The sequence below is a fragment of the Artemia franciscana genome, chromosome 1, assembly GCF_032884065.1.
Source record: "Artemia franciscana chromosome 1, ASM3288406v1, whole genome shotgun sequence".
Classification (NCBI taxonomy): Eukaryota; Metazoa; Arthropoda; class Branchiopoda; order Anostraca; family Artemiidae; genus Artemia; species Artemia franciscana.
The window spans coordinates 11,404,152-11,425,943 of NC_088863.1; the positions used below are offsets into that span (position 1 = coordinate 11,404,152).

Consider the following 21,792-nt stretch of genomic DNA (forward strand, 5'->3'; position numbering starts at 1 on the left):
AGTCTTACTTAAACTGCAAAGCTGGCTGTCTTCCAACCAGTCCAAACCCGTCCGTTGCAAAGCTACAAAACTTCTACTTTTGCAAATTATTGGTTTTCTACCACTTAAGAAAAACATCTAGTCCCTGACAAAACTTATGTCACTTAAATCCCTCTAGACTAGAGCATACATGTGACAACAATAAAATGGTTCTTCATTTGAATTTCCAGAGATGCAAATGTTCACTCAATCTCGATTCATACTCTGAATGCTAACTTATGTAAATCTACTTCTGAAGTATAAAAACTAAATTAAAACAGTTAATAAAATCAATTTATTTTTCAAGCAAACAATTTTGAATCAATTGAGCAATATTGTTGAAGCTAAAAAAAAAAATTACAAAACAGTAAAGACATAAAACAAATTGAGTTCTGGTTCTGGTTTTCGTGAAGGCAGGATGATCTATACAAAAACTGGAGTGAAGTCTTTGGTGCACCTCTTGAGCAATGACAAATGAGAAAGGAAAAAATGTGAAGCGGTAAGGTATAAACTATTTCAAAATTGTAAGGAATAAGTAAAAAAGAAGAACAACACCTTTTTTGTATCATCATTAAAAATTTTTAAAAATGCCCCCAAACCCCCACCCTGTGTTTGAAAAGTATATTTCTGCTAAGAAAATTTATTATAAACTGCCTTTAGATTATGCCCGGTAATTGTGTTTAACTTCAAATCTTTAACTCAAATTACAAACATAACCCAGAATAAGGCGACATTGACTGATTTCTCTCTTCCAGAAGTCTGAATTCCGCTCAAATTACCTGAAAATAGAAAAAATTTCTGTACTTGCGTGTATATTTTGGGCTTAATTAACTTAAATTTAATTGCCGTTATTTGTTGAATGCTTCAATCAGAGTGAGCTAAAAAAACATATTTATACTAAGTTGATAATTTTTGGGGTATTAGATAATATGATAGTGCCTTTTACTGACGTCTTGTTTATTTGACGATTCATTTTGTACATTTTCTTTGATGCCAATGATAAAAAAACACATACCTATACACAAAGGGAAAGGGAAAGAAATCTCTTTCTCCTTAAAATTCGTTTTAAAGACTATTTCCCCCAAAAACTAGAAAAATCACGGCGTAGAAAATAGAAAGTTTTCGCGTTATAAAGCCCCATATCACAGGACAATTTTTCTAATAGTCTTGGAGCAAAACATAGGAAATCTTTCAAACACTTCGTGGCAATAAACTTTAAGTATTAAGGACCTCTGCCCAGTAGTAACCGAAACTCTAAAAAAAAAATCCGATAACAATTTATGTATGATAAGAAATGAATTTTTAGGCTTATTCCAAAAACATAAATTTCATTAAGTTTAATCTTACGAATGAAAAGCTACGAGCCTGTGAAAATATGCCTGATTTTCGAACAAGGGTTCAAGCACCCCAAACAGTCAATCTTAATGAAAATCCCACTTTCAGCTTCATCACCTCAGACATGTACATCAGATATGTAGTAAAAGGGCAAGGTTTTTTTCATTTATTTTTTAATGAAGGCAAAATTTTTTTATTCAGAATGTGGGGGGAGGGACGCTCGTGCTTTTCCCCATTTTTCTTCAATAAGTTGCTACTAAAAGCGAGAAGAAACAAAAACCTCTCCGAATAGTCCAAAAATAAATACGTGGGTGATACTTAAGACACGAGAGAGGGTCACCCCAAGCCTCTTATAGCAGCCTATCCAGAAGTCCTTCTATAGTTTTTACGTGCAGATTGGCTATTTCTGAGTTGATATTACCTGATATAGCAGTAAATCCTTGCAACTTCCTTAATAAAGAAAAAACCACTCTAAGTATTATTTTCACTCAAACAGTGCTTAACAAGGATTATAGACTCAAAAAAGATGGTTGAACAATAAGTTAGTAAAATAAAAAAAAAAGTACAAGAAGATGTGTTATTTAAAATAATTTAGTGAGAGTCCAAAATTACACTAAAAGCATTGAGACGGAATGAACAGAAAAGAGAGTAAATACCTTAGGGATTTTACACACACAGAAGTATATGAAAACTTCAAAAATGGTTACAACTACTGCCGCAACCTAGTAAAGAGCAAACCACGGCCCATAGTAACCAAAGTATATAAAATAAATTGAAAAACTTCTAGTGAGAAAAATCATCGTTTGTAGCTAATTCAGGAGTCTTAACTATAATTTCGATAAATCTTGAGAGTAAAATATTATTTTGAAAGCAAATTTGCTGGGATTTTTAAAAAGAAACTGAAACGCCTCGAAAATAGCGTCAGAAGATTCACCATTGTCGAAAACAATAAATGGGAAACCATAAATGGGAAATGTTATTTTGAAAGCAAATTTGCTGGGATTTTTAAAAGGAACCTGAAATGCCTCGAAAATTACGTCAGAGGATTCACCATTGTCGAAAACCATAAATGGGAAACTTAGAGCCCCCCGCTTTGAAAAACAAGGAAAATCACTTTTTTGCATGACTAGGACCGATGTGTCCACTTTTTTCCTCGTCACTGACGGGGCTCTGGAACATCATAGAGGGCTGTTTAACGGCTAATTATAGAGCTAATTCTCATATATAATCATTTTTTTTTTGTAAATTAGACTTGATCACTTAATCAATAAGTGGCATGTGACACCAAAAATTGCACTTTGGGTGCCATTTCCAGAATAGGAAGGTTGGGAAGAATGAAAAGGGTACAATGAATAATCTCCATTGTTTAGAATCCTATCTGAGGTTTATAATACCCACGAGCGTAGCTTCAGGATTTCTATTGGGATGGGGGAGGGCAAGAGGGGGTCCACATCCAGGGAATGAAGGGGCATGGGATATCCTTAAGGGAAAAGGGGTGCTGGAACATTTGTCAAAAACACAAGCCTAAATGTGTTTTACCCCAGCTTGGGGTAACTAACAAATTACCCCAGCTTGAACTTGAGATATCTTGGCATTGATGGAGGATTATAGGTTTTATTTAAGCAAAGCTAATATAAGTATAATTTTATGCATTGCAATAGCGCGCTGCTCATAGCAAAAGAATGAATGTAGAAAATTCGGAGTTGTCCCATACGTCTGGAAATTGAAAGTTCTAGTCCTTTTTTTCCAAGAGTTGAAAGTGACAGGACACCAAATATGTCCGCTTCCCACGCTCTTTTTTAACTATCATACCTTAAACAACAAAGACATCAGATGAAAATTTTCAGATAATCCTTTTGTTAAAATATTCAAAAGGTCAAATAACTTCGCCTCCAAAGATATAAAGACACTGAATACCTCTGGGGTAATGGCTCTAATTAAGGTTGCCCATTATTTGGATATAGGCTTTATCTTTGGGAATGGGTGCCATGTTTGATCCTTGGTGCCTAAAAAGTCTAAGAGTATTAAGATGAACCGCTCATACAATTTCGAGGTGGTACTGAACCGAATTAAAAGACAATATGTGCATCCAGGTTGTCAAAAGAGCACATCTGGAATATATCAGGAACACCTAAGAGCATTAGGTTGAAACTTTCATAGCATGTTGAGGGGGTGATGAACTATACCGAAAGACACTAGCTGCATGCAGGTTGTCGAAAGGGAATATCTTTGTTTCTCAGGAAAGACTTAATATATTCAGTTGATATTCTTAGAGCATATTGAAGGGGATATTGAACTAAATCGAAGACACTATATGCACACAAGCTTTCAAAAGGGCTCATTTGCAATATCTCAGGAACACCTAAGAGAATTGAGTTGAAAGTTCCAGGAATTATTGGGGAAGGATGTTGAACAAAATCAAAAGGCACTAGGTGAATCAAGGTTATGGAAAAGGCGTATCAAGAATATCTCAGAACCGTCTAAGAGCATTACGTTTAAACATTCAGGACATGCTGAATTAGATCAAAATACAGTATGTGCGTTCAGTTTCCTGATGGGCATATCTGCAATATGTAAGAAACTAAGTTGAACCCTCAAGGGCATGCTCAAGGGTATTTGGAACTAAATCAAAAGATAATATATGTACCCAGGTACCCAAAAGGATGTATCTGCTATATCTTAGAAACGGTTAAGGTTATTAAGTTGAAATTTCAGGAAATATTGAGGTGGATTTTGAACAATATTAAATAAAAAAAACAAGTTTTTTTAAATGAAAGTAAGGAGCGACACTAAAACTTAAAACAAACAGAAATTACTCCGTATATGAAAGGGGCTTTTCCTCCTCAACGCCACCCTCTGTGCGCTAAAGTTTGACTCTTTCTCTTAACTCTACTTTTTAAAAAAGGAAAAAACTTTAGCGTAAAGAGCGGGGCGTTGAGGAGGAAAAGCCCCTTTCATATACGGAGTAATTTCTGTTTGTTTTAAGTTTTAGTGTCGCTCCTTACTTTCATTTAAAAAAACTTGTTTTTTTTATTTAATCTCTTCAGAGATCGTTTAAAAGAGATAGATTCAAAGACAGAAATGTTCACAAACTTTTTCATATAAGGATTTGGTACAAATTAAACCGCCTAGCACAGGTTACACATTCAACTTTTTTTTTTAATGGGTACAAACATTGAGAAAAGAGGAGGGTTTCCTTGAAACGTAAGCATTTATGAAATATAGTTAAAGAAAATAATACTAGACGAGTCTAAACTAAGGAAAATTTAAAAACAAGCACAATGAATAAGTGTATAATATACGATATGATATTAATGGTATTTATAAATGGTTTTAGATTTAAGTAACGTATTTCATTATTTGCTAGACCCTTGAAAAAACAAATCTTCTATGTTTGCCTGTTTAAGCTCTACAAGCCACCTGAGTGCTTCTTTCATAGTTCAAATATTTGTCCTTGTCAGCATTCATTGCTGAAACAACTCTTTATTCACACTTTCTTGAATTATTTCGTCTTCACTTTTTAGATAAGACTTAAGTGTTTATCCTTCTAGTGTACTATTAATACTGATCGAAAAAATGGAATAAACAAACTTTTGTCAATGTCGTGCAACATCATAGGATTAGCACTTGACCCCTTCCTGTCTCACCCTGTGGATGAGAGCCTTAGCACGAATAACAAAATTGTGTCCCCCCTAAATACAGGTATCTGAAGATAACTACATTTTGTGGGGGGGATATAAAGGTTCAAGCTAACGTTCTCCCTTCCCTTATTGTGTAAGTATCTGAGCCAATCAGTAATAGGAGGAGGTACAGTCTTTTTCTGATACATCTATGAACTTGTCACTAAAGGAGAAGTTTTGTTTCAAGTATTTTCTTTTCACTGGCTTTTTTGTTATACGATTTGCACCTAATCCCCTCCTCTACCACACTGTGAAAGGGCTTGAGCATTATTAGCCAATTATAGTAATGGAAATTTTACCTATACCATGTATCCTCTGCATTTTCCTGTGACAAAGTAACAGTAAAAGTAGCTTCACTGCCTTTCAAGACACTTGTAATTTCTGGCAGTCTCCTAGTGAACTCGACGGCTGGGGCTAAACAGAGAAGTCATTACAGCTTAATTATTTCTTTAAATCAATTCTTGACAAATTTAATGATACACACAACAAACATTTACTCGTCTAAAGGTAAAATTATATACATATGTACTTTTCAATACTCCAATCAGCTGTCTGTTCGAATAGATTTGTGGCAGCTTGAGTTTCCTCTTATACAGAAGTTTTTTAGATTATCTAACACTATTTATAGAAGTTATGGGCTATTGTATTTCTTAGTATTGGACATGATCGTCTCTTAGTAGGCTGCAAGCTACCGCTTGCAACTTCAACAGCCTCAAAGCTACCACTTTGGTCCCAGGTTCAATTCCTGGGACAGGCAATTTTGAAACATTTGTCAACTTAAAGTCTAAATAAAATTCATACCAATAACTATTAAATGAGATTCTTTTGACTGCCACCATTTATGACGAACTATGTCGAACCTTTATGGAATTAAATAAAAAAAACAAGTTTTTTCAAATGAAAGTAAGGAGCGACATTAAAACTGAAAACGAACAGAAATTACTTCGTATATGAAAGGGGCTGCTTCCTCATCAACGCCCCGCTCTTTACGCTATAGTTTGACTCTTTCTCTCAACTCTTCTTTTTAAAACAGTAAAAACTTTAGCGTAAAGAGCGGGGTTTGTAAGTTTGTAACTTGTAGCCCCTCCCACGGGGACTGTGGAGGAGTAAGTCGTCCCCAAAGACATAGTTATAACGTTTTTCGACTACGCTAAATAAAATGGCTATCTCAGAATTTTGATCCGTTGGCTTTGGGAAAATAATTAGCGTGGGAGGGGGCCTAGGTGCCCTCCAATTTTTTTGGTTACTTAAAAAGGGCACTAGAATTTTTCATTTCCGTTAGAATGAGCCCTCTCGCAACATTCTAGGACAACTGGGTCGATACGATCACCCCTGGGAAAAAGAAAAAAAAAACAAACAAATAAACACGCATCCGTGATCTGCCTTCTGGCAAAAAATACAAAATTCCACATTTTTGTAGATAGGAGCTTGAAACTTCTACAGTAGGGTTGTCTGATACGCTGAATCTGATGGTGTAATTTTCGTTAAGATTCTATGACTTTCCACGGGGACTGTGGAGGAGTAAGTCGTCCCCAAAGACATAGTTATAACGTTTTTCGACTACGCTAAATAAAAGGGCTATCTCAGAATTTTGATCCGTTGACTTTGGGAAAATAATTAGCGTGGGAGGGGGCCTAGGTGCCCTCCAATTTTTTTGGTCACTTAAAAAGAGCACTAGAACTTTTCATTTCAGTTAGAATTAGCCCTCTCGCAACACTCTAGGACAACTGGGTCGATACGATCACCCCTGGGAAAAAGAAAAAAAAAACAAACAAATAAACACGCATCCGTGATCTGCCTTCTGGCAAAAAATACAAAATTCCACATTTTTGTAGATAGGAGCTTGAAACTTCTACAGTAGGGTTGTCTGATACGCTGAATCTGATGGTGTAATTTTCGTTAAGATTCTATGACTTTTAGGGGGTGTTTCCCCCTATTTTCTAAAATAACACAAATTTTCTCAGGCTCGTAACTTTTGGTGCGTAATAATAAACTTGATGAAACTTATATATTTAAAATCAGCATTAAAATGCGATTCTTTTGATGTAGCTATTGGTATCAAAATTCCATTTTTTAGAGTTTTGGTTTCTATTGTGCCGGGTCGCTAAAACAGAATCCATAGTATTTGTATAGAGGTTTTCAAAACGGAAAATCTACAATATCTCAGTAGCAACTAAGGGGTATTAAGGTGAAAATGTCAGAGAAAAGAATCAACGATAACGATAGACATAACGACTCAAAGATAAGTATTTTTGTTTTGTTTATCGACTTCTAATAAAAGGATACTAAAAATTATGCAGCGTTACAAGTTGTTTGATGTTGCGCTGTCTAACTTCAAATATGCAGATAGGAAAGGATTTGCGCGGAGAGCCCATTTATCTGGTCTTTTTTTTACGGTAGTCACAATGAATCTAGGTTATTAGATAAGAATCATCAAGGATACAACCCTCAAACGACAGATTCATCCGCACCTGCTATTAAAAAAAGCATTTGTGGAAATTGCTAATACCCTGAAATTTACGAAACGCTTTCTAAGACATTTTTAGTCCTGAAAGTAAGTGATAAATTAGGGTCTAACTTGGTTTTTCAAAGTATCGGCCGAATTTACAAGCAATTAGTTGCAACTGAAGCCCAGCTGAGGAAGACAAAAAGTGATCTGCTGGAAAATATAATAAAGAAAGTGACTGAAAAGTTCAATGACCTAAATCTAGAACTTGTGCTTATTCTTTCCATCAAGTTTCATCCCGTTCTCTCCACTCTAAGCGTTTTCCCAGATTTATGTCCTCCCCCCCTCCAGCCTCCTTTGTCCCCGGATCCGATTTGAATTGAAAACGGGACATCTGAGACATAAGATCTTTCTATATATCAAGTTTCATTAAGATCCGAACACACATTCGTAAGATAAAGATACCTCAATTTTAACATTTTCCAAGATTTTCTGTTTCCCCCTTCAACTCCCCCCAATTTCACCGGATCTGGTCTAGATTTTAGAAATAAGAGCTCTAAATCACGCTATCCTTCTAAATATAAAATTCCATTCATAAGATCCAATCTCCCGTTCGTAAGTTAAAAATACCTCATTTTTTCTAATTTTTCCGAATTAACCGTCCCCCCACTCCACCCCCCCCCCCAGATGGGCAAATCTGGGAAAAGATTATTTCTACTTTTAATTGGTCTGGTCCCTGATACGCCTGCTAAATTTCATCGGCTTAGCTTATCTGGAAGTGCATAAACTAGCAAAACCGGGACAGGCAGACCGACAGACAGACCTACAGAATTTGCGATCGCTATATGTCGCTTGGTATATACCAGTTGCCATAAAAATCTAACTTTAGAATTCAATTCTCATTCAGTGACGATTTATTTATTTTTTCGGCAAAAGCAGAGAGAAATCAAAGAGAGAAAAGAGCTGTATTGAAATAATGATCCTAGAAGATCGAGAAAGGGTACATTCTAACAAAAATCCAAAGTTTTAGTGCCCGTTTTAAGTGGACAAGAAATATTGGAGGGAAACTAGCCTCCCTCACGTCCTTTTCCTACTAACCCATCCGATAAAAATTTTGAAATATTCATTTTGATAAAATAGTTCAAATATCAAATAAAAAAAAAACTCCGGGGTCAACACAAACCCCCAGAGCCCGAGGGTAAGTGTTTTAAGTTATGGCCCAGGATCATGTAAGGTTTTTATATAAGTGGTTGTCATATAGAAAATATGGCTCATTTGATTAGAAATTGAAATTTCTAATTTCTTTTTTAAGAGTGAAAAGTGGTCGATTAGAAATTGCCCTCAAGAACTGAAGTTAGGTTAATCCTAATGAAATGTACCTAAGTATGCTAAAAATAAAATACTTTAGGGCACTTGTATGTTATAGCGTTGACCACTTAAGTTGTTCATCCATTGTCTCGTTGTAGAACCGGTTTCTTTGTCAGTTTTTTTCTGCTTAGTGCAAGACAAAACAATGAGAAGTGACACATTAGATTAGAAATATATAATTTTGACTATATATTTGCATATTAGAGGGGGTTTAGTATTTGGACAGTGCGAAGTTAGAAAACAATTCTTACTTCATAATATACAGAATAATGTACCAAACACATTTTGAATACAGACCTGCTATACTTGTACCCCATCCTAAATGTCCAAAGATATAGCCCAGATTTGTTTCTAAAGTATTATGTTTTTGTCATACTTAGGTATATTTCATTAGGATTAACCTAACTTCACTTCTTGAGTGGTCGGCGCTATAACAGACGAATACCTATTTTAATAATAAAATATGAAAACTACAACAAACAATTATGGAAATCAGACCCTTCAGAACGCATTATATTAAATGGTTTTTAACCTACCCTAGGCAAAATGCTAACAAAAAAATTTAATGAAGATATACCTACATTGTAGTGTATATACACTCTCTCACACTAAGCTGATTGTCAAGGAGCAAAAATACAGAAAGAAACCGGTTCTGTCAGATCAATAACTTGAGTGTGGTGGGTATACAGGGTTGCCACCAAGGTTACATTCGTTCCAATTTTGGCATGTTTTACCTAAAAGGTTACTTTTTACGGTAACGTCTTAAAAACGGTACATTCTTCAGCTAACAACGGATCTTCCTCGGTTAACAGTCATTTAGATGATAATCAGTCTGTAGTTAATTTTTGGAAGTATGTTGCCAATTTTAAAGATGGGGCTGACAATCCTTCCTTATCTTTTTTCCGAATTTTATGCTGACATTCACTGGTCTACTCCATTCCAGTGCTGGGGCACTAGGAACTCAATCCAAAAAAAAAAAAAAAATTATCATCTTGTGCATGTTGGAAGAGTGATTCCTGACTCAAGTTCTTGGGAAACCCCGGGTAACCTTTTAAGAAAAGCAAGAAAGTGGAAAAAGTAAACTCCCAAGTTAACCACGTTCTCAAATTGACAAGTTTGCTTCTCTGTATAAGTACTTCATATGCTGTGTCTTGCATTTGGATAAAAGGTAAGATTTAGACTAATTCCAAAGTAATTATCTCTTTGAGTTGTTTGTCTAGATTTTGCTAAATAAAAAAAAAATCTTTACATATTTTTATTCGAAGTATCCTAAATTACATCCAAATCAGTGGCAAGCCAGTGGCAGAATCCAGTGGCAAATCAGTGGCAGAAATTAAGCAGATGCACCCTTTCCATAATACGCACTTGCTTTTTCGTTCGTCTACATTCTCGGGGATTTTTGTTTAAAAAAGTGAAAGAAGATCAAACTAATGGTTTATTTCTATTTTTCTTGCGCAAGAACAAAGTGTCATTCAAAATTGCTCGAGAATCAAGGCCAAGTTGTACCCGAATCAACCCTTTTTTTTAATGCATGGCTATTTAAGCTGCAAAAGCAAAAAGAGTGTACAATTTGTTAAAGTTTAAAAAGGAGGAGGGGTTTTAAAACTTTTTGATTAAGATGCAAAAAAGGTACCAGTTAAAATTTGGAGGAGGGGTTCCCTAATAAAATTACATATTTTTTTCAAAATATACAGGCAACAAAAGCCCCCCACCCCCTTTAAGTGCTACTCTTGGCAGTGAAATAAAGTCACTCTGACTTGAAGAGAGTCTTACCTAGCAAAAGTTACGAAATATTTACCTTTTTTAGATTGTGCGTTAGTTTTTTTTTATTCTGGTGGCAACCCTGTGGGTATAAGAGATAAAAGTAATTGTTTATCATATAATACACACTCGAGAGTTTGTACGAGACAATACCCAGTTTTCATGCTGTATATACTAGACAATTACCTTCGGCTCGTTGGGAAACTAAATTATAGCTATATTCTAATTAAATATTTAGCTGGTATTTTCGTTAGGCTAGGTTATTTTAGGTTACGTATTTAATATAATGCGCTCTGGGTGGCCCCCTGTTATAACTCTTTGTAGTACTTTTCATACTTTTGTTACTAAAGTATTGTATTTTAATCTTATTTTGTTTTGTTTCATTAGCATTCACTAAACTTCACTTCTCGAGTGTATATTATTTTATACACAAGTACCGATATCAGTACCTCCTAACCCAACCAAAATACCATCCGTATAAGTTAAATATTTAATAAAAATATACCTACAACGTAGATTCCAACTGAGCCTACGATATTTTTCTTTAAAAACTGACAGGTATAAATCGGCTATTGTCTGATCTGTAGATTCAAATTCCCGAGTGTGTTCCATATAATACACGAGTACCAATATTTTTTTTATTTTCCATCAGAGTTGGGGAGGGGCCATCTAACTCAGGTAAGTTGGGAAGTGGTTTGCTACCCTCCAATCTTTTTTACATATCCTTCTTAATACATCCTGTAAGTTTCAGCTTTACCCCAAGTCGTCACCGAGATACTGCTGATATATCCTTCTAGCAGTTGTAGTAGTAGTGGCACTGAAAATTAATACCCTTACCCTTTCTCAAGATACAGCAGCTATGCCTTTTTGAAAACTTTAATGTGTAGTTTCTTTTAATTTAGCTCAACATACCTCTCAACATTCCTCGATATTTCACCTCAATACAATTAGCCTTTTCAAACCAACACCCAGGATCCCACTCTCTTCCTTTCCCAATGATAAAACCTCCATGTAGAAAATGGAAAAATTGCATAATATACATTCCTTACCCATAGGCCCAAGGGGAGCATGGTATCCTTGGAGGCATTATAGCTAGATCTTTTGACTATTTGAGACCAAACAGCTTATCAAAATATCTATCGGTATTGAGGGGTGGGATCTAAAACAGTAAGAGGGTTGGGGAAGCTGATTACCGCCCAATTCATTTCCCGAATTCCCTGGAAACCTATTGACAGTTTCAACTTAAATTCTATTGTTGTTGCGCCCATTTGACAATCATCCTGCATATTTGTATATTGGCGTTTCTGGCCTTTCTTACGCCCCTGGGCAAAATGTTGATTAGTGTCCCCCTGTCTCCCAAAAATTTTCAGGCCAAATTTTAGCAGAATTTTATTTATTGAAAAAAAAAATGTTAACTGTGCCTGCTTTATTTAATAAAAATAAAACTTCACAAATTATAAAATGATTATAACCGTTAGGTTATTTATTTGAAATTCTGCATCCCCAATATTTCTACGCCCAGGGAAAGTGCTCTGTCTCCCCTCGAAAATTACCTCTGATATTGTTTTTTTTATTTAGTTTGACATCTCACTCAACACTTTCTAAAAGTTTTACCTTAATACCTTCAGTTTTTGGAGATTCAGGATCATATCTGCCCCCTTTTCCCAACAGAAAACCTTGCATATAAGGAATGGGTAACTTATATAACTTGCAACAGATGCCCCAGGGGCTCCAGAGGGTTATGTTCCCTTCCCCCAGGAATATCTATTTTACCTTTGGACAATTTGAAAAATAATGCTGACCCAAATTTCAGTTTGATGTTTTTGGGGGGAATGCGAATAAAAAGGGCATAGGTGGGAACTGGTTGTCCTTCGGGCACTTTTCCCCATTCTCTTCAAAATGTCTTGAAAGTTTAAATTTAATACCGACATCTGTTCTTAACATATTACAGATACGCTTTCTTGATAAACTGATTCCGCATAGTGTCTTTTGATTTAGTATAGCATACCCCTCAACTTTACGCGAAGTTTCGCTATAACCCCCTAGCCTTTTCAAACACATCCAGGATAAAAAATTCTCTCTTCTCCTAATGATAAATCATCTATATAAAAAATGGGAAAATAGCATAGGTAGTTTATAATCCTTGCCCAGGGGCTGTGGGGGAGTATGGCATCCCTGAAAGCATAGTTAGCCTACTACGCCTTCTGAATATTTTGAAAAGGCTGTTGTTTTTCAAAATTTCCTGAGAGAAAGGGTCATCTAAAAAGGATGAGAGGGGCTGATTGTCCACTGGTTACTCTTCATTAACCCCGTCAACATACCCTGAAATTTTCAACGTAACACCCTAAGCGTGTGTTTTATTGTGTTCGGCATCGTTCTTAACATTTCATCGACGTTTCTCCTTGATACTCTGAGATTTTCGGAGACCCAAGATCAAACATCCTATCTTTTTCCAACAAAAAAACCTGTGTCTTCGCAATTGGCTGCTTCTATAGCTTACAGCCCTTATCCCAGGAGCTGTGGAGGGTTTTTTCAACCCTGAAGGTATATTTATTAGACTTTTGGCATATTCTCAAACTAATTAACATCTCTAAATTTGGATGAGATGCATTTGTTAAAGAAAGGCGACCAAATTCTGATTCTAGAGGTAAGTTTGTTTCTTAGCTATCTGAGTACTTCGCTAATCTAAATATCTACCAAAATAACCACTAGTCTAAGGCTTATTTGGAATAATAAGCCTTATTATAAGCCAGAGGCAAAACAAACAACAAGTAGCAGAAATATAATAGGCTAAAATCAAGAACTAAAATCTACCTGGTCAGATCTTGCCTTCACGAAAATTCAAACCAAACTGGATCATGAAATTATACAGGACAGAAGGATTTTTTTCTCATTCAATTGGATCTCAAACTTAAATTCAGCTAACTTTAGTTGCGAAATCAAATTGAAATTCAACTGTCATAAACAGTTTGTTCGTCGTTATTTTCACTTAAGTTCAAAGACATTTTAAATAAAGTAAAGAATGACTTGGAAGTCAGCGCAAGCAGAATCTGTCACCAAATTTAAAACCAAAAGAATGAAAAAGAAGGATATTATAGTCAGTATGATAGTTAGACTTTTTTTGTGCAATAATTGTTAAAAGATTCCGTCTTTCAGAAAAAAGTAAAGGGCCGTATTTAAATCTAAGACAATCAAAAATTTTCTTTGATAATATAAGCCTAAGATGAACAGAAATTAGGGTACATTGTGGGTATTTATTCATAAGCTAGTTAAGAGATGGTCAAAATGCAACATGGCGTACAATTTATTTTGCAAATATAGCCGACACCCGCTTAAGATTAAATATGACTTTTTTTCCAAATACACACGAGATTAGGCTACCTTTGTGAATTTTACTGCTTTTGGGGAAAAAAAACAGAGAAATGTACAATGTAAAGGTTAAAATAGGATATGTTGGGAAAACTACTGGTCAGCTCTACTGGAAATCGTTTTTTGAGAAAATATATTTAACACTTCGGAAACATATATATAATGGTTAAAAGTGGTTTTGAGTGTGTACAATGCTCATAATCAATTGTTTCTGATTCTCCTGATGAGCTTTTGTGTTGCGTTGTTGCCTCTGAATTATTTTTCTTTTTTTTTAATGTTTGGTAAATGACGACTTATACTTACTGACGACACGACTGCCTGTCCATGAATTATTCTTTATGGTTGATTGTGTATGGCTATGCTGTTTGACATATGTGATTGTATGGATGAGTAGGGTTAAGGCCTCATTCAAGTGCTGATCTATATTAATCACTAATGTAGGAAAACAGTCTTCCTTTTCTCCTTCTGTCTTCTTCTTTTTTTCAAAATTTTTAAAAAGTCATATTGTTAAGCATACTTGAAAGGCTCAATAAGTATGTCTATGGAAATATTATGACCCTCCACAGCCCATGAGGAAGGGTGTATATGTTATACAGTTTGCTCATTGTTTACATATGGTAAGTGTTATTTTGAAGTATGCCTACATTTTACGGCCAGGGGATACGGTCTGCTGGTGGGATTTTCCACGGGGAAAATTTTCCATGAGAAGAGAAGTTTCAGGGGGAGGGATTGAACTTTCCAGGAGGAATTTTATGCTGAGGAATTTGCCAGAATTTGTAGACGAATTTCTTTTATATTGGTCTTATTTCCTCTTTGCCGACTCAATTTTACATGTGGAGATGTTAAGGGGAATTGTTTATGGGTAATTTTTACCGAGCTGGAGTTGTCTAGAGTATATTTATGTTGGAGGGGAATTTTTCACGAGAGAACTTCACCATTGAGAAGATTTCCACAGGATAAATTCTCCTTGGAGAATTTTCTGCGGGAGCAACTTTCTACTAGGGGGCGGGTTATTTTTCTGGAACACTTCAATATATATATACTTCAACCTCCCCTCTTCGCCTACTCCTTAGAAATAACTAGGTTTTTTTCTGAAGGCTCAAAGAGAGTTGCGATATTTTAGCATTAAAATGCATCCATTGAGGTATATCCCTACCTCACTAATTAGTTGAAATTTTTTTAAGGTCTAAACAAATCTTACTGTCTTGCGTAATTTCCCTGTTGTTTTACAATTCCAATCATTTGCATAGAAAGGCTTAAAACTCTACAATTGGGTTCTCTGATTGTTTTCCAGCTGGGAAGAGAGAAAGATGCCTTAATGCCAAAGTATTCCGACTCTCATTGAACCTTCAGATAAACACAAAATTACCTTTAACGGACAGACGAGGGGAGGGTAAGTAGTGACCTATCAACAAATTCTATGACACCTATAGCCACTACTCCTTTTCTCCTTTAATGATTTAAGTTGAACTGCAACCCCCTCAAGACGCAGATTTTACAAATATTCTAAGAGATGCAGGTGTCTGCCACATCATAGGGAATGTTTTTGTAAGATATGCAGGCGTCTGTTTTTTCTTAAACCTGGGGTATGGGAAAAACCTACAGGGAGCCCACTAAAAAAAGATATCCTTGCTTGTTACGTCATTGGGAATGTTTTCTAAGAGATTCAGGTGTCTGCTGCGTCATAGTTTCTTTTTGAAAAAATTTTTTTCAGGGGGCCCTCTAAATCAGGACTTCCAGGGGTTTTACCTTATAGTTTCTTTTTAAAAAACCTACGCTAAATCTGGATTTCCTTGGGTGTTATGTTTCAAAACCTTCGAGGGCCAAGAAAAACCTTCAACCTCCCCCCTCAGAAAATCATGATTTTGGTTTAAAAACCCTCAGGGGCTACCTTCTCTTGTAAGGTCATATGCCTTACATCATCCCAATATATTCGTACATATCAGCCATTTCGTGCTCGCAAATTTGCAGCCATTTTCTATATAGAGAACCGTTATAGAGACTACTGATTTTATGGAACAAAGCCCTCCCGTTATTTCTCGGAAAACAGAAGCTTCGTCTGCAGCTATTCTAACGAGGAACCGAGTAATCTCATTGTCTCTGGGGGTATAAAAAACGGCTATTAGAACGGAAATTCCATTAGTCTTACCTTACCTTAAATCAGAGAGATAAGGTGGCGAAGGGCCTCCTGTGGAACATTCCGCTGGTGGTGTGACATGACTATGGTCTGGAATCCCAGGTTAGTCTATACTCTGCATTCGCCCAGTTCTGATCAACTCCTTTCTTGGACGCATTTATGGTTTGGGACTGGATGGTGGCTTTGGAGAGGCTTTCTAGTAGGGGACAGCACTTACAGAGAAAAATTGCCGACACTCATGTCGATGGCAACGGGGGACTTACAGCTTTTATGTGTGATCTCTTGTCGTACTTGCAAGGGATGAAGAAAATACTTGACTTGAGAGATCGTTTTCTAACAGTTCGCGAGTAGCATTTGCGTTTCCTTCGATAGACTAGGGTGGGGAGTTTGAGAGATACAAGGCGTTCTTCATGCGGCTTGTCTCGCAAAGCCGGTATGAGCTTTGTTGCTCGTCTTTGGACACTATCGAGTGCTTTAATGTCCATTTTATAATGGAGAGACGCTAGAGTCATTCCAAACTCCAGGTGTGGATGTACAATCGTTTTGTACAACTTCGTGACCACACACGACTTCCTGGTGTTAAACGTTCGTTTTATGAGTCATAGGGCTATTTTTTCCTTAACAACTTGAGCTTATTTGTGTCTGTGGTACTTGAGTTCGTCGTCAACAATAACACCCACGTCCTTCTCCTCACTTACAGCCTCAAGTAAGTCATCCCCAATGAAGAAACGTCGTCTAGGATTGTCGTGTCCAAGATGCAGGACTTTGCATTATGAGAAATTGAACTGCAAACCCCACTCAGATTACCATTTAGATAGTTGATCTAATTTTCTTTGCATCGTTGAGGAATTGGAGCTAATTTGTGCCTGTCCTAAGAGCTTTCAATCGTCATCGTATATTATCAGTAGGTTTTTCAGGTGAGTTGTACAGTCGTTAATATATATGCTGAACAACGTGTGCTCAAGGATTGTGCCCTACGCGACTCCACTAATTACAGAAATTTCTTTAGAATAAATAGTTTTATCGCTAGCATCATAAACTACTACCCTCTGAGTTCTTCCAGGGAGAAAGGCATCAATCCAGGCAACTATATCCTCGTGCACCCTGTATGCTTCCATTTTCAGGAGAAGAAATAGATAATGTACTTTGTCAATCGCTTTTGCTTGATCAAGCAATACAACATCCACCGGAAGGCTGTCATCCAAGAATCTGGTGACAAAGTCATATGATACAATATGGTTTCTATTGATTGAGCGACCTTTACGGAAACCGTGCTGACTTTTTGAAAGTGACTGATTTCTTTCAAGGTGAGAAACCCTTGCATCATTTATGATGCTCTAAAGGATCTTGCATACAACATAAGTAAGATTTATAGGGTAATAATTACAAGCTTGAGCCTTTCTCTTTTTCTTCAAAATGGGCTTGAAGTTGGTCTGCTTCCAGTCACTTGGAGCACTTTTTTAAGTGAGTGACGTCCAAACATCCCTGCTATTGGCTCAGCAATTTGATCAGCATCTTCTTTTGATAGTCTGGGTCGTAGGTTGTCTTGTCCAGCAGCTTTATTTGCATCCAGTCTTGTAAGCCATTCCAGAACATTTTCTATACTTATAATTGTCATGTACATTGGTTATCCGATTGGTTGCTCTAATAAAGTGGGTTGGGGGTTTGCTATGGGCTGAGTAGAGAAATTTGTGCCAATGCTAGATTTGCGCAAATCTACTTTTTCTTTAGCCTCTGAAGTCTTTGTGCCATCCTTTTTCATAAGGTCCAGGATATCACGACTGGAGGGATGCTGCTGAGATACCCCACCAGAACCCCTTTGGATTCTGCTTTGCGTCAGCTGCAACCGCCTACTCATATTTTCTACGATCTTCCGAGTCAAATTTCTTAGCTTGTTTCTGCATTTCTTGAACGTGTCAAAGTGGTTATCACATCTGCACTTTATGTATTTGGTCCGTGCTCTTTTCTTCTTCCATCTAGCCCTTATGACTTCTTTGGGTAGGAAGGAGAGTCTTTTGGCGAGGGTGACCAGTATACCCAGGTATGTATATTTTTTACAGCTAGGACTATTGTCTTAAATGCCTCCCAGCTTTTTTCTGTGTTACCATTGTCAACCACATTCTCCTATTTTACTTTTGACAGGTCCTGCCGTATAAATTCATAGGCTGTAAAGGATTTTTCACTTAATTTTCCTTCTTAAAGTTCACCTGATTTTCAGTCAAGACATAAATATGGAAACTACTTCCAATTGCAGGGTGATAGAAAGTAGAAATAATTCGTTCAGGGTCATTTGTTACAACTAATTCTAGGAAGGAGGGTTGTTGCTGGTGCTTGAATCGGGTTGGTTGGTCCATAATCTGTGTCAATAGGTTGTGAGTGAGGGATTTAGTAGTGACACAGGAGGGGCTACTTTCAGGGGAGAATCCTTTACCTTCAACTCCCTTAACATGAGGTATATTAAAATCTTCAAACAAAAAGATTGTTCAATTCTCACGGCTGTTCATCTTAGATATGAGATCAGATACAGCTATGTGTGAAATCTATTGATCAGGTGCAGACAGATTAAGGCAAACAACACCTATTATAAATGATTCAGATACAACATGGAGTTTCAAAAAAACTCAACCCAACTACTATCAGAATAAACAAAAGAGTAACTCACAGTTTTAGCTCTCAGTCCAGTTCTGAAATACATTGCTGCTCCTCTCCGACACTCAGGGTTATCCAAATTGCTACATAAACTGAATCCAGGGACTTGAATATTAGATTCTTCCTATTTTGACACTGAATTCATAAGGAAAATTTGACAAACACAAGTAACGTCTATATCAAGATCAAAACATACGGCTTTTAGTTCATTTAGTTTTGAAGCAAGAGTATCAGAGAATTTTGCAAGAGAATTTGTGTTTATTTCCGTTTATTATATAGCAGTATTGCCGCTAGGACAAGAGCGATTAATTTCAATTTCACTTTCGCCACGACTCTCACTGCCACTGTTGTCATGCTCGCTCTCACTGCCCGAACAGACGGTTTTGAAAGTTTCGTCCATTGAGACCAATGACTGAGCGCTGGCATAGCTTGAGTTTGTTTTAATGCAAATGACCTGTTGCTCCCTATTTACGTTACTTACATCACTTTGTATCTTTGTCTCAAAGAGACAAACTGGTGAGTCTCTCTTTATGTATATCCCACCAATAAAAGGCTAGGCGTACCTAGATTTAACCTACTATAATTCTCTATATTAGATAAATATTTAAAAAATCCCTTCCATCCTGCTAATACAGGGTTCTCACAATGATAGAATAACATTATATTTTTTCAAATTCATTAAAAGTGCTTACAAGCAAGTTGGTAGAAAAAAGAATAGGTTGTGTTAAGCCCTTAATGGTGTAGACTTGCCAGTTTTCGCCATACATGGTGAAATTGGTGGTCCCTCAATGGCTCACTCAAGACCTCCACCAAAATGAATATGACATTGAAGTTGCTAGACCATCTAGGTCCTCCTTGCATTATTTCTCGGAAAGCTTAATATTTTAGCGGTAAAAACGTAATAATTTCTATCTAGTATGTATTCTTAATCAGGCTAAAAAGGGAAAAAATAACTAGGAAGTGTTGGAGAGCCATGTTTGGTGCTAGTGGAAGAGGAGATGGCATCCCCCTCCCCATCTTGATTACTGCGAAAGTAGCTCATTCATTTTACCTAAATAAACAGGAAATAGCCAGGATCTTGCCGCTCCTAAAAATAATCCATTCTTTGAGAGGATTTTCGCTAAAAACGGGTCGTTAGTTCTGAATGGTTTGAGGTGCGCCTGCTCCTTGGATTAATAACACATTCCTTTAAGGTTAATGACGAATATCTTCATGCTTCTAAAAAATGCATTCTACTGTTGCCTCTAAGAAAGAGATTTGGGGTCCTAATCCCAAGATTAATGATGGGTCTCTTCTTTTCAACTTGATAATGAGGGAAAATATCAGAAGCCCTCACTATAGTTCTTAGGGCAGATCCCCCGGGGAAATAACTAAAATAAGAAATTCGTTTCAGACTAATAACTAATATCTTCATACATTTAAAAATAGTGCGTTATAGTATTGAAAATTTTTCGAAGAGGGAATTTTTGGGTATTAGCCTTTAAGTTTTTCATAAGAATGAAAATCCACAATTCTTTTCGGGGTTAATAGTGCCCCCTGGCTCATTAGTCCTGAAGACTTTGAGGAGCCTTAGATTAATATACTTTTCACTGTTTAAAATCATAAATACATCAAGAAATTAAAAGATTTGTATTCTTTTTCCAGGCAGCACCCAAATTCGACCTTATAATAGACGATTCGGACCTCCTTCAGACCAGAGTGGAGCGAACCCCGACGATGAACACCCAAAACCCCTCAGTATATTTTTTAAGATTCTTTAGAATATGACAGTACCTGAAAAGTAAAGGGGGACAATTACCGTGGTAATTTCTGGTCATTAAATTTATAACTAATAGTGCGGTGAATCCCGGAGGGTCCGTGATTAGAATAATTTCTCCTCATTGCACCTATAGGTAATAGTACAGCCTTAATACATCCGAAGAGTTACTTTGGGGCCCCTGTTTGGTCGTTGAATTCATAACTGGTAGCGTGGTCTCAATACGTCGGAAGGATCCCTTTGGAGGCCCATGTATGGTTTTTAAATTCTTACCTGGTAAAGTAGTCTCAAAGCATCCGTAAGGTCACTCTTAATTATTCTCTTTAAGCCTAAATAATATCTTTCACAGGATGAAATCAAGAGTGTTTCAATGAGCTAATAAGCTCTTATTTTTTTCTAGATTCCCAAGCTTTCATCACAAAGCACCTATATTGAGACGGTTATCTTGTCGACGTCTACACAATTCCGTAACAATCTTTGTGCGCCCTCTGAAAATAGTGAATGTGAGGGGGGCCATAGTGCTGGTGTGAGCTCCATTAGTATACTTTTCCCCAACTTTGATCTGGACACTTTCTTGACGAATATTGGCATCGACAATGAATTTTTGGACAATTTCTTAGTGCATGTGCAAACAAACGAGGTCGAACGCATGCTAGAAGAACAGGCGCCCACCCCTCAGAGTGACAGGGGAAACAAGAACAAAGGGGTGTTAACTCGCCCAATGTATTGCTTGATTTTCATTTAGCCGGTTCTGCTTTGCACAATATTGGTGTTTTTGGAGCTGAGTTTGGAGATTTCTTCAACACTATTAAGTGGCAGTATCCATACGGATCCGGTGGACATAGCACACTCTTATGTCAGGAAGATCCACGCACCTGTCGAAAACAACATTTGGGAGGTTGGAGAGCAGGACGTTGTGAAAGCATCCATTACTCAAAAAAACATTTTAATGAAAAGACAGTTGATGTGTACTCACATACCATACAAACAGAAATACAGACGCTTCCTCTGGACTTCATCCGGATTGATTGGGAAGTATTTCTAATAGGGCAGAAAGTCATAATGAAAATGGGAGGGAGTCAGTTGTTCTATTAATTGAAAAATTAGATTTAAATGTAATGAAACTTAAAAAGGATTTTGTTTTTAGAGGCAGCTTTAAGGGGATGTAAAGGTGTCCACCACTTCTCTTTCGATATAGGCTTAGAGTAATTCAAGTATTCAGTCCTTGTCGCAGGACATAAACCGTTGCAAAGGGATGCACCTAAGATACCTT

General features: G+C 36.7%; 1 long non-coding RNA gene across 1 annotated transcript; it reads right to left on the minus strand.

Annotated features, from left to right (window-relative positions):
• Positions 1-299: 299 nt before the first annotated feature.
• Positions 300-13,569, minus strand: LOC136025536 (uncharacterized). Its single transcript, XR_010617110.1, has 3 exons — positions 13,423-13,569; positions 5,333-5,447; positions 300-797 (listed from the first exon to the last, which is right to left on the minus strand). It is a non-coding gene; the product is annotated as an uncharacterized LOC136025536 (long non-coding RNA).
• Positions 13,570-21,792: the final 8,223 nt, after the last annotated feature.